We start from the raw sequence: 13106 nt of genomic DNA, 5'->3' as shown, positions 1-13106 counted from the left end.
AGATAAAATTTAGTCGGTGCATATAAATCGCTGGCGTGCTACTCCTTGTGGAGAAGGGTGCCGTGAAAGCCATTTTCTTCAGCGTGACGTAGCATTCCTGAGAAGGAAAGTACCGACGGGCGGCGGAGTTTTCAAGAAAGGAAGCGCAAGCCATCCAAGTGGTTATCGCTGTGGGACAAAAATACTCCCCACAGGGAGTGTGCAAACTCTTTCTGAGTACATGTACTCGAGAATGTAGTGTCGTGTGATCAACGCTCTTAAAAGCCTTCTGCGTGGCTGGATCTCGATGATCCCTCCCCATTTACTTCTGTTTGTATTGGTGGTCAATGACCTACGTGATTTCTAACGAGGATTAAAGCTCATTGATTGAGTCGCTGATTGAAGAAAGCTTATTGGTCTTGGAAGGGTTCCGCTTCCAGTGTGCTTCGGTCATCATCGTCGTCATCAGTTTTGAGTCTTTTGTCAATGAAAACAGGATATATATTTACTAAATACTTGGTCCTCAATCTAGGCCACCCAAGTCCTCTGCTGTCCCGTAGGCCTGTTCAGTCAGACGTAGCTAGCTGGTCTTCTGCATCCAAGCTGAGCAACCCTGCCTCCCACTGCTCCGGTGTTGTGTTTGGTTTAGTATAAGCTGTAGTGTTGAAATGCATATCGTCAAACCCTCGAGTAATTGCGCAAGCGAGGTCGCAGTGAAAACTGCTGGCATCATGCAATCCAGAACGTTATTATTATCAGTATTTGGTTTGGATACACAAACACACAGAGTGAATGGGGAGGGAACAAGCTGACAACTGCCACCTAAAGGGGCACAACGCCTGGCTTTTCTTTCGGGAAGAGGGAAACCTAGAGGAAAGGAAGATAGGTGGAAACAAAAAATGAAAGATGAAAGAAAAAAAAACAAATAACGCAGACGGGGACACAAATACGTAGTCACACGAAAAAAATGTCTATAAACTCGAAGCCAAATCGGTCTTGTTTAAGAAAGCTAGCAGGGCTTCAACGTTATGGTTCCGATGTACACTCATCCAAAGGCAGCTCGCGGAGACGCGACGTGCCCGCGGCCCCACGCGGCGCGCAGTGTATGGCAACCACCGCGGCGACTCCCTTAGCAGCTCGTTATCGGGAACAAGCAGAGCGCGAGCGCGCGCGCTAGCCACCTCAGTGGCAAACCTGCGGCAGCCGCCCTTTTTCGCTTGCCCGCCGCTCGTCTTCACTCGCCCCGAAAGATTCGGTTTTGGCCTTTTCGTTTCTTTCGCCGGCCGTCCCCTCCGTCCTCTCCTTCCACTGTTGCGCGCACGCTTTGTTTTTTGTTCATTCCAATTCTCAACAGCCACCCCACGTCTTCTCGGGCACTTCGCAACCCCACCTCGTGGGCGGCGTGAGCAGTCGACTCTATATGAGAAGAAGGGCGGCGACGGCGAAAGAACGTGTGCGCGTTAATACGGCGCGGAAATGGCGAGGCACACGAAAGCAAAGGAGCTGGAGAAAGAGTGAACGAGAGAGGACGAGAATGTGGTAGGTGGGGAGGGGGGGGACGAAATAAAGAGAAATTGCAGCTACTTAGCTATAAATCACCAGTCACCACCACCGCCGCCGCCGCGCAGGCAAGCCACGTTGGGCTTGGCCGCAAACTTTGCAGATGAAGAGACGGGCCAACGCCACCGCATGCACGAGGAACGAGCGTTATAACAGCCAGCGCCTCCGCGAAGTAACTGCTGGGCGATGGACGGTAGGGGGAGCGGGGGGGGGGGGCAGATTTTCATTATTCGCTCCTAAATGGGGTGCAGTATCCTGGCGTGGCTTTTCTTCTCCTTCCACTGAAGGCTACCGCAAAGCACAAAACACAACGACTTGAACGGGGGCTTATAAAGCACAGAGGAGGCAACAAGAAGAATTCCTCCTTATTCTTGTTCCTTGATATTCTTCTTCCTCTCTTTCCTTTTTATTCTCGTTTCACGCCTCTCTCGCTGCCATCGGCAGCCGCGGCATATAGCGCGCTTGCGCGGCGTCGCTACGCCCGAAACCTCTTCCCCTTCTTCTTCAGCACGGGAGTCCAAATCTGGTTTTCCGCGAGCGATGTTGCCCGAGCCTCCTGATGAACGGAAAGAAGAAGAAGAAGACAGACAGATCCAAAGCGAAAAAAAGAATGAATGAAGGCGCATTGAGAGACGAGCCAGCGCGCGCTGATGCGGCCAGCCGAACGCTTCTTCGTTCGGCGCGCTGCAGCGTGCCGGATGCTTGGCTTGGCTCGGCTCGGGGCTTGGCTGGGGCCCCTATGGTAGCCCGCCATTAAGCGTGATTTACACCGTCGCCTACACGAGTTTCGCTCCTCCCACGCTGCACTCCTTTATTCATTCGTCCAGAGTTTGGCACGGCGCGTACATTGTGTAACCTTCTCTCTTTCTATCTCTCTCTCTCTCTGGCACTCTCTTCATCTGTAATGTTCTGCGTCATGATGTCCACTTTAATCACATTGTCGCAGCCGGGCTCACTCGTGGGGCTACTCCTGATTACGGATTACCTCCGGAGCTGGACCTTTCACAAGCGGCCCTGATAATACGTCACCCTTGGTGTCAGGGGCGTAACCATGGGGGGGAGGCACACCGGGCCCGTGCCCCCCCCCCCCCCCCGGAATTTTTTTCGCCATGGCATACAGAGCTCAAAATGACACTCGATCATATCTGCCTGCCCGACCCCCCACTTCAGGTCGAGGAGGTGCCCCCCCCCCCCCCCCCCCCCCCCCGAAAAAAATTTCTGGCTACGCCCCTGCCTGGTGTAACTGTTCCTAGCGTTGTCTCCATCATCTCTCGTCAATTGTAGTAAATACGGGGTCGACCAGGCTCTATGCAACAGTGCAACACATCCAACTGTCGGGATACGCTGGTTAGTCAAGCGAGGTCAAACCAGTATTGATTCGCAACGTCGAACTGAAGGCCGCCACCCTGGCGGGGAAGTTATAGGCCATGCACTATGACGACTACAACGTCTTAGATAATAGCGCTACAGCTTTAGTTTGCTGTCGTTGCTGTTTTTTTTATTATTTTTTTTTCGGACAGATGCACTTACTACCGTATACCTGCGCCTCATCCGAAAACGACAAATAATGGCGGCTCTCTTTTTGTTCAGTCGCGAAACTTTCTGCATGTTGGCGAAGCGAATGGTGTACGTGCGGATCTCCCAATAAATTTCCTCTTGACTACGGGACAGTACTCCATCGTAAAACGATTCACACACTTTAGGTGACAACGAAAACACTCTTCACGCACCTTTATTTCTGGCAGTTTCTTTCTCCAAAGGGTGTATTATCACCGAGAATTCTATTCCTACACCCTTAATTACTTAAAGGGTGGGTGATGTGCATATGTTCACAAATTACAACCAATAAATTGGTATGGTGTAAGGGATTGGGTAACTTATTATTATTATTTTGCGCTGACGTACGTCGGCTGACGCACGCGTGTAGAACAGCGAGCAGAAATACAGATAACAAGCTTTTAAAAAAATGATTAATCATTCAACTCACCGATCAATCAACGCTAGCAAACGAACGGCAGTGCGAATGTATACACTTCGCCACGCGGCCTGCTTCAGTACAATTCCTACCGAGACCATATAAGCACAAAAATGAAAAAAAAAAGAAAGGTTGAGTCGGGCCGACGTTTAGAAGCGAGAGCCAAAGTCTGCCAGATACGCGAGTCGGCTTTTAAAATAAAAGAAAGGTGGAACTCGGCTTTTAAAGCCCACAGGGGGGGAGGGGCAATCTCGCGTCGAGGCCATGGCAAACAGCCCGAGAGCCCTTCGTTCATAAAAGTGACGCTCTCGTCGAGCTTATCTATAGCGCGTTGAAAGAGGCGTCAGCCGGTCCCTGCTCGCAAAACTAGTCGAGGGCTGTCACATATTGAATGCGTCGTTGTCTAACCACGACCTGTGTTAGCATATGCCTGCGCAGGGTTCTGCATTAGGGGGAAGTGGGGGGGGGGGGGAGCAAGGTAGGACTCACACCCCCCCTCCCCCTGCTGAGCTGTGTCCGAAAGGAAACGAGCTCCGCAATGAATTAGAAATAAATAAAATGAAGCGATGACGTGCTTTTCACAAAGGCCTGCCATTGGTCCCTGGCATTCCGGAGTAAAAGTGGGCAGTCAACAGTTCTTTGAATGCAACATCAGGGGGTCATTATCGTCAAAAAAACATGCCTAGCCGTAACCCTTCGCACTAAGAAATCACGTAGAAGGTCCGACTGAAGGAATAAAGGGGGCAGAATTGGCACTACGAGTGCTGACCACAGCAACGTGTTATGGTCAGCACCACTATAGAACCTATAGAACCCCTCTAACCAGAACATAGGACTGGTTGTATAAATATCGACTTTGACCGCAGCAACCTGCCTCACAAAGTGGACCGTCGATGATGCTAAACGCACGAGGAAATGTTTTTTTACGAACGGCCACGACGAGTTAAAGAGTACGTGCAAAAGTAGCGCCGTGTTCCGGTAGCAACCTGCCACAAAGGAAGCTATAAGCGGTACGCATGAATGGGGGGGAAGCGCGCGATGATTTGTGAGATCATTTAAGCGATGCCGTACATTCAAAAGACAACGAAGGTACTAAAACGCGACCAAAAGCTTTAGTTATTGCGTCGCTCGCACACACCATACCTTTTTTTTTTCATTTTCTTTCTTTAATAGCGTCCAGTTTGGATCATTATTTTTAAAAAATTGAAATAGAGTACTGACCACTGTAGAGAATGTCGTAATAAAGTGTTGAACAGTAAATTCAAACAGCTGGGGTTGTTTAACGCACTTGAAAAAACACCATTTGCCTTCAGTGCCATTGGAATGCGGTAATTACTGCTTGGAATCGAACCTGGGACTCAAAGGTCTGTAGCAAGCCATGTCACAGACATAGCCACAGAGGGCATGTATTGAACGAAAGCCCGCCTCCTGAGGTCATAAACACGGACACGCGGTTATCAGAAGTCTCGGACTTCTCACATACAGCGGCCATATCCATAATGCTTCAATAACAGAGCATCGTGGATCTTCAGTAATGGAGCAGTCGCTCCATTATTAACCGCATTTAACATTAAGTTCAATTGGTTATTGTGCGGCTTCCGAAAATATATGTACACGTCCGGCTGCTAACGCAAAAAAAAAAAATGCTCATTCTTTTCAGACTTTGGTTTACGACTTTCCGCCAGTTATCGGCGGAAACGTATAAAGCCGAGCAAATTTCACGCTCTCGCTCAGTTATTGCGAACACAATGGGGGCGTGTGTGAAATGTTTTACGCGTTTCAAAGTTCATAACTCAAGCCCTGAATTCACTTGAGCCGCAACACAGGTGCGCGATCTGTACATATGCTCCTAAACTCTCCACATTCTTTTCCATTTTGCTCTAAAGAGGCTTAAAGGAGAGTTGGTGGGGTGTTTAGCCGGAGGTGAGTGTCTGAATGTTTGTAAATGTATTTAGCTGAGCTTACACCTTCGTAAAATTTACAATTCTAGGAGTTTATACGTGCTAAATTCATGGTATGATTATGAAGGCACGCCGTCTGTAGTTGGAGACTTCGAATTGATTTTGTCCACCGGGGGTGCCTTAACACGCACTTAAATGTGAATACGCGGGTGTTCTTTCTTTCTTTTCTTCTTGAGGCGGCCCCACTGTCCGGGAGCCGAACCCGCATCCTCTTGCATAACAAAGCAACACATTAGCCACAACAGGCACAGTTTCAGAAATAATGTAAAGGTTGCACCAAATACATCATACTCGCCAGTGGCCTGTACTTTGAAGTTTAGAAAGGATTACTGTAGAAAACCAACGAAAAAAATGCAAAAAAAAAGTGACAGTCTGTTTGGCTGACGTTAAGGAGAGCTCAGGCGAAATTGTATGTTCTGACGAAACACTCGATAAGCTACTTCGACGCTTTCCATTAAGTCTGGTGACCTTTAGGTCTGTTGATTCCGTCATGTCATCGCGCATATCCACGCATCATTAAATGAAATAGGTGGTCCGGTCGTTATGGTGCTTGATTGCTGACCCCAAGGTCGCGAGATCGAATCCCAACCGCGGCGGCTGCATTTCGATGGAGGCGAAGTGCTCGAGGCCCGCTTAGATTTAGGTGCACGCTAAAGTACTCCAAGTGGTCAAAATTTCTGGAGCCCTCCACTATACGGCGCCTCTCATATTCGTAACGTCGTTTCGGGACGTAAAACCCCGACATGTTACCATGAGGTTCGAACTGGTGTAATTTGCGGCACTGAATTTCCGTGGTTAAACGGCGGGGCACCCCGAGCATACGCAATTTGCAGAGCGAGAAACCAGCCGCTAATTAGTCATGCATGTAAGGATGTGGAAAGGGGGGGGGGGGGGCGTTCACTTGAAAACCTTAGCCAAGAAAACTAAGGTAAAACACGCCGCAGACAGTCGCTGGCAGTGTAAGTTACAGCGAACCTCGTTAAAGAAGGTCTCGCTTCCAGGCGGGGTCTCTTGGAGTCCATACTTTTTGACGATGGCGCTTCAAAACTCGCACATAGGTATAGGTCGACCCCCCCTGCGCGTTGCTTGGGGAGTGTCGTCGCTTATCTCGGAGGGTGCCCCGTGAGCTAACTGAGTTGCTGATAAGGTTTGTTGCCTGGCTTCGACACTTTTACATGCTCTCCTCGCGCCAGGTGCTCCATTTTTCTTTTCTGAACTCTCCCTCGCTAAGCCTTATCTCGCTACGTTTGCTGGCTTTTTCGCACTTCTGGTTTGTTTACGGCCTTGTTTTTCTTTTTTGTATCTCCCAACTGCGTCGCCCGCACCACGTGCGCTTTTTGCGCAGCGGGACAGCAACGGTTGTTACGCTCTTCCGCGAGGTCGGAAGTTCGACCCCCCTCCGTTAACCTAAAAAAAAAAGAATCAATTAGTTTATGGAGTTCGGTGTATCGCACACAAAACACGCCGACACTTACACGTTCTTTTTCAATTTCTTTTTTTTATGTATAAACTGATGAGTCACATCTGTCTTGCGTGTTTAAATCTGCCGACTGAGTCAGGTCTTCTGAATTGTTGAGGGAAGCGGCGAACGATCGCCTTCGAGCGGGTTACCGCGGTTATCACACCTCCGTAAACCAGGGGTGACAACAGGGGGGGGGGGGGGCATACGGGGGAGCGGCCACGCCCCACATTCTCGCCTGCCCTCCCCCCTCCCCGTCATCACCCCACCACCAGCAAAAAAAAAAAAAAAAACAATCTGGCGCCACACCTGCCATAAGCTAGTTAACACCTCATATTCTTTACCAAGCTCATTACACAGACAGATTACGGAGATTACTTACAGACAGTGCTCTCGCAAACATCGATGTCTGTGAAAGCCCGTGGTTGTTTTTTACCAATAAATTTACCTTGTACCTAAGCGGTGGGCCTGTGCGCCTAAGGGCTTTGACGAGTAATGCTTAAGCATTTCAGTGAACAAACCTTCGTAAAGTACGACAGAGAGAGAGAGAGAGAAGAGGGAGAAAGGAAAGACAGGGAGGTTAACCAGAAGCAGTCTCCGGTTTGCTACCCTGCACGTAGGAAGAGGAAAGGGGATGTAAAAGAATGAAAGACCACACTGCAGTCCAAAGGAAATGCCCTTGTTCACGACTTAGTCGTTTCAACAGACGTTGCCTGCATATTAGTTACGTTGCGCGTTATTATTATATGATTATTAGTGCACTTAGTTAAAACGACAAACGAGCAAGGAGTAGATGCGTACGAGAAGTCGATAATAGATAGTCTTTAAAAAAAATTTCGAGAGTGGCGCAATATCTTGTGAAGCTAGAAAAATTACATGCTCACATATTATTCAGGTTACGTTTCTTATCAGTGCCAGTTCACTCGTATCTACGTAGAGATACTACAAAAAAAAAAAGACAGAATATTTCCTTTTGCTCATCTTCTCGAAGGCCATGCTGTGCAAGCGAATGTGTTATCGGCTGACAAGACTTGGCTGCATTGAATAGCCTTCGTGTTATATGGAACATACGACCTTGTTTCGGAACTCCTCGACTTGTTTGTCCTATACCTTGTTTTATCGGTATGACAACGGACCGCGTTACACTTGAAAGCGAGAGCGGCAGTTTCTCGCTTTTCCGTCGCCTTCACATCCGGCGAACGCTTATATTGCCTGACCGTTGCTTATCTATTCTGAAGCCCATTCAAATACGCATGACAGCGGTGAGAGATAGTGATTCAACAGGTATCTCTAAAGTTTGACAGCGGTGAGAGATAGTGATTCAACAGGTATCTCTAAAGTTTTTCGGCGAGAATTCCTATACTCTACATTTGCGCACAAAGTGATGTAAGCGCACGTCAACTTCCTCGTAAAAGCCATCAATACTACTAGTAACCATTTACCGCGACGGTGTGAGTCGATAAGCAATAACTTGAATATGTATACCTAGAACAACTACAAACAGGAGAGCCTAATCAGGAAAAAGGAAATTCACCGAAGAATAAGAATGGGCTAGAGCTCATTCGGCAGGCACTCCCAAATAACGTCAGGAAATCTGCTATTGTCATTAAAGCGAAAGGTATACAATCACTGCATGCTATCAGTTCTAACATGTGGGGCTGAAACATGGAGTATAACAAAGCAACTAGAGAAAAGGTCGAGGACCACGCAGCGTGCAATGAAACTGGAAATGATAGGAGGAACAGTAAGAGATCGGAGGACGGCAGAAGGGGTCATGGAACAGACAGGGGTTCCAGATATCCTAGTGGACATCAAGCAAAAGAAATGGACCTGGGCTGGCCACGTGATGCCTAGGACAGACAACCGGTAGACAGTAAGAGCAACGGAATGGTTATCAAGCGATGTGAAACACAGTCGAGGAAGGCAGTGAGTTGGATGGAGTGACGAAATTAAGAAGTTCGCGGGGATAAAATGGAATCAACTCGCACAGGATAGGGTCAACTAGAGAACATTGGGAGAGGCCTTTCTCCGGCAGTGGACTAAAACAGGCTGAGAATGATGATGATGATGGTGATGAAATAAAATGCCCGGGGGACACGATAACGAACGTAGCTGGTGACCAGGTCGATACCCTTGGACGTACATATGCAAGTACGACTTCGTTCCGAAGTCGATTCGTCGTGCATATGTAATCTAATCCAATTTAATATTATTCAAAGTGTGGCATTTTACGATGCGAAAACCCCGACATGAGCGTGAAGCATGCCGTAGTGGAGGACGTCGGATTGAGTCCGACCCCTTGGGGATTTTTTATTTTTTAGCTTGCACTTTCATTTGGGTACACGGCGTTTCTGCATTTCAACGTGGGGCTGCCGTGACCGCCGGAATCGAACCCGCACCCTGTGGCGTATAGCAGCTTCTCAGTGTCAGAGCGACTGCGCCATCGCGGTGGGTTGAGCTAACCTAACTATGACCAGCCAAATATTAACGCATCCCTATTGGAAAAACCAGTGTCACTGTCCCAGTGACACATGATTATTGGACCAGTGTGGCGCTGGGTACTGGGACGCTGGACGCTGGGGCGCTGCACACTGGGACACCCGTTACGGGCCGAAATCGGGCTTTTCAATTATTTTTAAAAGCTCTGGTCATGCCCAGATCGTAATTAGGGCTGAAACACAAGCACTGCGACAAAAAAAAAAACACCTAAAAAAAATAATAAATAAGACGACCGAGCGGGAGTCGAACCCAACAACTCGACGGACCGTACGTGCATCCTGAGTCGGACACGTTACCGCTTCGCCACAGCCGAATTTTTTTTTTCCCGTTAGTGCAATATTAATACATTATATACATATAAACATGCGTACGCCACAGCCGAAAGACCTCAGTCAATTGCTTATTTCTTCATGTTGTAACTACTTCCGGTAGCCAGCATTTTCATTTCCTCGTTCAGAAACGCAGATTTCAGTCTCTTCGTGCTCGCGAGAACCTTACAAAAGATAGTTAGTTTGTTTGTTATGTGCTGCCTAGCATTAGAACGTCTATCTGGCACGGTTTGCCGCAAAAAATGCTAGCGTAACCGCAGATGTGTTGCGGCGATCGCACTGACTCGCTAAGCAGTTAGTCATACCTATGTAGAAAACAATGTTTATCTGAACTGCGCATTGAACACTTTAGTTTTTGTCACCCGTTTGAACATATTTTCCGTCCTCTTTGTTTACTTGCCACGTAATATACAGCCGCAATAGTTCACCCTAGCCGAACCAACCGTTAGGCTTAGAGCTGTACTCCGTGCGCCGCGATCGCTGTCAAGAACGTGCATAGTCAATTACGAAGAATCTAATAACCGTTCAAATGTAGTTTCGATCATGCCTGGCTGAAGCGAGGCCATATTTGCACCTTCGATTACACAAATCAGAAGCTAAAAACGCCGAGATTGAGCGTTACATTGGTTCACTGTTGCCTGTGACGTGCGGCGATGGTGAGGCTTTCAGCGGTTCGAGCCCACATAGAAAAAATGACTGGTAAGGTAGGTTGATGTTATTATCAGACTAATACTAATGTCATATTTTGTTTCGAATTAAGTTCTTTCGATGCAGTTATACGAACTACATTCACGACACTCGATCACACACTTCAGCGAAAGCGCGCTCGCTCGACAGACTGCTTTAGCGTATACGTGCGTCCGTTGCTCAACTGCGGGTGCAGTATTACCAGCGTCTTTCAGCGCACTGGCCGGCACTGGCCACGCAGTACAGCCTGTCCCAGTGCCTCCCAGCGCGCTGTAGTACACTGGGACACACTGTACAGCGTTTCCAGTGTCACCCAGTGCGCTGAAAAGGCACTGGGAGACGCTGGAAACGCTGTTTTTTTCCGATAGGGATATCTTCACCATTTCTAAAGTACACGGTACATTATACCACCCTACTGCCAACTCGTGACCATTTGCCGTCACCCGAACGTGACGCAATGGAACGCAAAGACCTCGTAAATACCGCCACACAAAACAGCAAAAAAAAAAACTTAAAAAGGACACGGTCTTATCGCAGTCTTCCTTTTCTCTCTCACTCTTCTTTCAAAATGCGTCTCACCACATCCGCAGTTTTTCAATCTAAACCAACATCCTTATCGGCAGTGGTGTCCTTCCGATAACGGTGGCGGTATAAACCTGTCTCCGTCCCGCTTGGCTCGCTTTATTTATTTTTTTTTTTTCCTCGGCGTTATCAGCGTTTCCGCCTCCACCCTCCGCTCAAAGAGGGGGCCTCGCGAATTTTCGCGGCTGTTTTTCTAGCAGCACGGCGGTGCTTTCACTTTCGCACCGACCCGCAAAAATACTCGCCTCATCTCCATCGCTGGGTTTTCGCGAGCAACGCGTTGTTTACCAAAACCTTCTCACACGGGGGCGTGCGACCCAGTGGCGCCGAATTCGGACGCAAGGTGCGCGCAAAGCGCCTTTCGTCAGTCCAGTCAGCCAGAGCTTAACGACGACGTCAGCGCAGTAATAAAAGAATGTACGAGAGACGAGCGAGCGAGAGAGGGAGAGATGAAAATGAAAACTCGAGCAAGAGAAGAACGTTTTGAGAGTTAAGCGCTCCGATAAGGAGCGGCGCCCTCTCAAACTCTCCTCCTCTGCTTCACACTCCCTCGCCACTCTTTCCCTCTCTCATCTCGGCTTTGTCGCATGCGTCTTTTTTCAAAGCACGTACGAAGGCGTATTCTCCGGCTAACTGTACAAGAAGAGTCCCTTTCCTTCTCGAACTTTCTTCTTCATTCATTCTTTCTTCCCTCCTCCTCCTCCTCCGTTCGGTTCGCGCTCGCATTTTCGCCGCTTTCGCTTTCGACGTCGACAGGTCAGACCGTTATACGCAAGCGACGTCGCCGATGAGCCGCCGTCGGGGACTCCTTGAAGGAGCACGCGACCAGGACGTTTCGGCAAGGAGGAAGAGGAGGCCACGAGACCCGACCTGAGAGAGAACCTGGAGAGGGAAAGGAGGGACTCGCGTTTTTCTGCTCGAAGACCCCGCGTGTTACGAACCATGTGCGTCCCGGTGTGATCCGGCAGGCCTGGACTGTATCCGAAGCGTTAGTGTCGCTGTCGCGACGAACTGTGTTGTTTACTACGCAACTTTGTATTTTGACTGCGCTACTTCGATTTGATTTCGTGCGAGCGCGCATAAACAGTCGGCCTCGCTTGTGACGTTAGCGACGGATTCTGCAACCATCCACACCAACGCTGTCCAACTTCGCCCCACCGCGCAGGAGTGAATGACGGCTATCAACAAGCTATCGTGAGTGTCGTTCCTTGGCGTCAGCCTTTTTTTTGTGTGTGTTGTTACGCCGTCTGTTGCCGTTGCTGCTACGCGATTCTCTCAGGGCGGATGTCCGACGGACAAGCTCGTAATCACACATGGCCTGGGCATTCCCGTTGTGGGCGTGGTAATAGTGCGAGAAAACGGTGACGTAACGCGATGACGTCATGATGTTATGCTAGTCGGACAGCACGTGCACTGCAAAGGTGTGCGCGAGGCATCTGAGCCGCTGTCTCCTCACTGTACAGTCGACAGTCTCCAGTGCCTCTGAGTTTTCTTTTTTCTTTCTTTTTTCTTTCTGTTTACGTTTAGCAGTTCACTTGATTGCCTGATGGGAGCCATCCGTTATACACGTTGAAAAAAAAAAGATATGCTTATACACCATGCATCCCTATGCAGATCTTCGTCAACGTTGCTTACATGAAAGAGCGATTATTTGGGTCGTGTTCATAAAGAATATTAAGCTTCACAGCACCGCAATAAACAAATAAAAGGAATGCGAAGAGAACAGCGTTTCCCAGACGTAGTGATCCCCTTATTTATTGTCTTCCTTATTCGTCTGTTGCGCTGCTGTAAAGCTCGCACGATTATGTTGTGTAGGGACACAAAACTTTTATTTATTGGAAGTTCGTTCAGCGATCTCACTGTAGTGTGATCTTTTTCCTTGTTTGCATGCTTCATTCTTTCACGGTCGTCGTTTATTACAGGAGCCGGCTCGCGTATATTCAGTTGAAACGACGCCATTAGTTTGCCCATTTAGAGCAACGCTTTCAAATGAGTCAGGCGTTGGCGAAACGCGCGATTTTCCTATCAACAGAGGCGCGCCAACAATTCTGCATGCGGCACTGCTCGAAGCGCCG

At 48.6% G+C, this 13106-nt stretch overlaps 1 protein-coding gene across 2 annotated transcripts in view; it reads left to right on the top strand.

Moving 5' to 3' along the window:
- LOC119405075 (uncharacterized) overlaps positions 1–13106 on the top strand; it is a 220711-nt gene that overhangs the window by 137125 nt on the left and 70480 nt on the right. Inside the window, exon 1 of one of the 2 annotated variants that reach the window (XM_037671848.2) lies at positions 11797–12225. The exons of the other annotated variant lie outside the window; for it this stretch is intronic. The gene's annotated coding sequence lies outside the window, so the exon portion shown is untranslated. Of the gene's footprint in view, positions 1–11796; positions 12226–13106 lie in introns of those variants that run through there. 2 annotated transcript variants of the gene reach the window in all.

This window comes from Rhipicephalus sanguineus, chromosome 9 (genome assembly GCF_013339695.2).
Source record: "Rhipicephalus sanguineus isolate Rsan-2018 chromosome 9, BIME_Rsan_1.4, whole genome shotgun sequence".
NCBI classification, from domain to species: Eukaryota; Metazoa; Arthropoda; class Arachnida; order Ixodida; family Ixodidae; genus Rhipicephalus; species Rhipicephalus sanguineus.
The sequence above is the reverse complement of the archived record's forward strand: the minus strand, read 5'-3'. Positions and strand labels throughout refer to the sequence as shown.